At 33.4% G+C, this 4,506-nt stretch overlaps 1 non-coding gene across 1 annotated transcript; it reads right to left on the bottom strand.

The window, feature by feature from the left end:
- Positions 1-2,828: 2,828 nt before the first annotated feature.
- Positions 2,829-2,910, bottom strand: TRNAS-CGA. Its single transcript has one exon. It is a non-coding gene; the product is annotated as a tRNA-Ser (tRNA).
- Positions 2,911-4,506: the final 1,596 nt, after the last annotated feature.

A 4,506-nucleotide genomic window follows, 5' to 3' on the forward strand; every position in this document is an offset into this window, starting at 1 on the left:
TGTATAGCGTCGGATCCACCTTTTCTTCTTTATCGTTCTTTGATAGCTTGATCCCGCATTCCACCGGTGTACTGATTGGTTTGCAGTCCTCCATTTTGAACTTCTTCAGTATCTCCTTTGCGTAGTGTTCTTGTGTGATGAATATTCCTTCTTCTCGTTGCTTTACCTCCACTCCGAGGTAGTATGCCATCAGCCCGATGTCTGTCATCTCAAATTCTTTAGTCATGGCCTTCTTGAATTCCTCGAACATTTTTGGATTGTTTCCTGTAAAAATGAGATCATCCACATACAAGCACACTATTAAGATATCATTTCCTTTACTTTTCACATAGAGTGCGTGCTCATGTGGGCATTTGGTGAAGCCGTTATCTTCAAGATATTTGTCGATCCTGATATTCCACGCTCTCGGTGCTTGCTTTAGCCCGTACAAGGCTTTCTTCAACCTCAACACTTTGTCTTCTTGGCCTTTCACCACATAACCATTAGGTTGCTTGATGTAGACTTCTTTATCAAGAAATCCATTCAAGAAAGCCGACTTTACATCCATTTGATAAATCTTCAATCTATTCTGGGCTGCAAGAGATAGTATTAGTCTAATAGTTTCTAAGCGAGCGACAGGAGCAAATACCTCGTCATAATCGATTCCAGCTCTTTGGCTATATCCTTTTGCGACGAGTCTAGCTTTATATCTTTCAACTTCACCGTTGGAATTTTTCTTGATTTTATACACCCACTTGACTCCAATGGACTTGTGTCCCTTTGGTAGTGACACCAGCTCCCACTTGTCATTCTTCTCGATGGCTTTGATCTCTTCATCCATTGCGACTCGCCAATTTTCACTTGTTGTAGCTTCTTCAAAGCTAACTGGTTCACAATCAGCAAATAGGCAAAGTAAGGTGAGATCTTCTAACCTTTCTGTGTCGCCATACACTCCATTCAAACTTCGTGTGCGTTCTATGGCTCTTTCATTCAAGAAAGATGGTGGCGAGTCTCTGACAGCTGATGTGGGAGATGCAGGTGAAATTGGATTGGAGAGATCCCTACGCTTGAAAAAATAACTTATTAATTGTTCGGAATGTTGGAATGTAGAATTAGTTCACATCACATTTGTAAAAAGTTGGAATATAAATGAAAACATCCATTACAAAGTGAAACTGGTAACGAAATGAGAAGATGCAGAAAAAAAGAATCTTCTTATAGTTGGTTGGTTGACGGAACACAACAAAGTTTTATATCACTACCTTCATGATCTTGTAAGAGAGTTGTGCATAATGACAGCAGAGAAGGAAGACTTTTATTGTGTGCAAAGAGACTTAGATATGAAGAAAGATGAGCAAGTTTTTACCCTCTAGTACTATATAGTAAGTTGATGCTGACAAATTAGTAGGCAACTTATTCTATACAGTTTAATCTCTATACTTAAAAATATGAGAAAATTCAAAATGTCACAACGCAAACTCAATGCGAGTCATTTTTCATAACTTCAACAATACTACAAAAAATTCAACAGGATAGTTTCATTTTTCAGTGAAAGTTACCTCTAAAATCAGCAGCAGAAGTTGAAGAACCACTCCATGGTGCATCCGCATAAACAACCTCACTATCAAATGCATCGGGTTTCGTCTTACCAGCTGAGAAGCTCGACTCAGAAACAAACTTTGGAACGCCATCTGACTACAGCTGACATGCTCAGCTTAGCGAGATGAGGATGCTGTAAGGCGGAAATCATGCCTATTTCGTTTATGAATTCGCAGTTACCTTGTTTTGATACTGTTGCTCAACTTGAGGGGGAGTGTTGGAAAGTGAAGAAATAAATAGTCACCCACTATTTATTATAGTGGAGTTCCTATGGTACGTTCATTATTTGAAGAGTTCTTAGAATAGTAGAATGTAAGGTTCCAAGCTTCTTTATTATTGTAATTGAAGAGTCTCAAACATCCCTATAAATAAGGGTGATGAGCATGTTATTGATACAATGAAAAACATAAGAAATATTTCTCTCTACACTTTATCTTTACAAATGTCTATCCAATCTTTCTCTACCTCTTTCGATTACCATGTTTAAGACTTTTTATGAGGTCTCTAAGCCCGTCTACTTTCTAATTGATTTATAATTTCTAAAATAAGATGGTTTCTACCATATAAATTAAAGAATTATCGGTATGCAGTCTATTACTAGATCGACTATATTGATGTTGTTTATACCTTACCCAGACTTCATTAAAAGAATATAGCTATCTACTCAATATACATAGGTGCTGTCAAATTTAGTTGTTTTAGGCAAACCACATACCTCAATTCCTAATTGGTAAGGGACAAATAGTAATTATTAATCTGTCAAGAGTTTTATACTAGTCCATTCAAGGAAAAAATATTATATGTCATGTCATCTCAAACACTAGATGTAAACTTCATATTTCAGAATGGTTTTATAGTAATCTAGATTCTAGGACTACTTATATAGCCTCATGCTATATTATGCACACTAGCTCTACAAAAGCTTCTCATCTTGATGTAAGTTCAAAATTCATGAGATCTTACACAAGACCTCTTTTTAAAATATACTGTATGTAATAAATCAAATACAATTCCATATACTCTTAATAATGAATTTGTGTTCATATATCTTTTCCTTAATGAGGAATAGTAATAGTAATTGTATGTGTCGTGCCATTGGGAAGGCCCAAATTAAACCATGTACTAAAACATATTGCTACCCAAAATTATTCTCTCTCTTCCTCCTCATTTTCTTACAAAGTTGAAGCATGTGATTCTATAAAAATTATTAATAAATTATAATTTGATATAATTCTTAAAAAAAAAAAATTCGTCGACAGCAGGATTCGAACCTGCGCAGGCAAAGCCCAACAGATTTCGAGTCTGTCTCCTTAACCACTCGGACATATCGACGTGATGTTCAAATCGTAAACTTAATATTTAATACATCTTATTTGTTTGATTATTAGAGGAAAATCAAGTTGTTTAACATAGTTGATCATTTGTTTAACCATGCCTTATTAATATGCTTAACCTATACCTGTTTCAAATATTGTTTCAACTTTCAATCTGTCTCACTATTCTAAGAGCATAGGTGGATTTAGGTGGGGTTCCTCGTTGGCTCATGAGTCGTCACAAATCACATGTGATGATACGGTAACTTCGTTCCAACTCTTTAATCTATGGTAGTATGGTTCACTTTAGTTTCGTCCTTCATCTATTGGCAACAACGTCTCGCTTCTGCCTTTCAATATCAAGAGTAATTTTTTTACCACGTCCGACCCTCGAATTACGTTTTCTAAATTTACTATTCAAGAATATCTAAATAATTATCAATTTGTAAATATTAGTAATATATTTTACATTTTAGTAGTAATGTTTTTCGTTTTAAGATCATATTTAAAATTTCCTATTTCTAGTTTTCCTTATTTTCTTTGCAACTGAAGTGTAATTATTTTTCCTGCAGAATTTCATTATGAAATATTATTGCACCCTCAACCACTAAAAAAAATATATACATATAAAAAAATGAATTCTTAAAAAAAGGTATCGACTTGCAACTGCACTATCTCAATAAATTGTTGAAAATGTCAAATGTGAATTAGTTGACTCTTTAATATTAGAGAAAATGCCGATTATTCCATATTCCTCTTACTTAGTGCTCATTCCACTCCTACTTCAAAAGATATTATTTTCAAAATTATTCTCAATTTTCACATCATCACAATCTTGAAATGATTTCTATTAGATTTCATCTAAATACTTGAACTGAGATTAATAAGTATCATTTCGGAAAAACTCTTCTAAATACTACAAAAAAACTCTTCAAAATTTATACACAGCAATTTATAATATCCTTTCTTATATAATTCCTAATTCATTTCTTTAAACACGAGAGGAATTGCTAATTTTCAGTACTTAGGCGACTCCTTTTATCAGACGGATGAATAATTTACATTTGCATTGATGCAATATTGGTTGAAATTATTTGAATCTATATTTTTTTCTGAAAATATGACTGTAATTTTAATCATACTACTAGCATTTAGAACACTCAATTTCTTCACATTATCACCTATATGAAATTCGTTTTACACAGAATCTTCAAAAACGTCCAACTTTATCTATCATAACATTATAATTAATTACTAGTACGAGTAATATTTAACCACCCATTTGAGCTAGCTAGTTATTCCCTTTCTTTTGTTTATGGATAATCCTCTCAAATAAAATAGCTCTTATTTTTTCCAAAAATGTGAAGAAACGTGGTTGATGATAATTAAAGTATTGTGAATTCATAAAATATCGACGCGTGCCTTAAACACGTATTAAAACACTTTCAATAAAAATCATAGTATTAAAAAGTGCACCTAATATTGTCTTGTCATTTGTCAATTTCACTCATTTTGTGGGTCACAAACGATAAGGTTAAAATCATTCATTTCCTTAAGTTTTTGCCCCAACTATTCTTCTCCATCTTCTTTTGTCACACCTTATATAGTTAGAGAA

Source organism: Salvia hispanica, chromosome 2 (assembly GCF_023119035.1).
Source record: "Salvia hispanica cultivar TCC Black 2014 chromosome 2, UniMelb_Shisp_WGS_1.0, whole genome shotgun sequence".
NCBI classification, from domain to species: Eukaryota; Viridiplantae; Streptophyta; class Magnoliopsida; order Lamiales; family Lamiaceae; genus Salvia; species Salvia hispanica.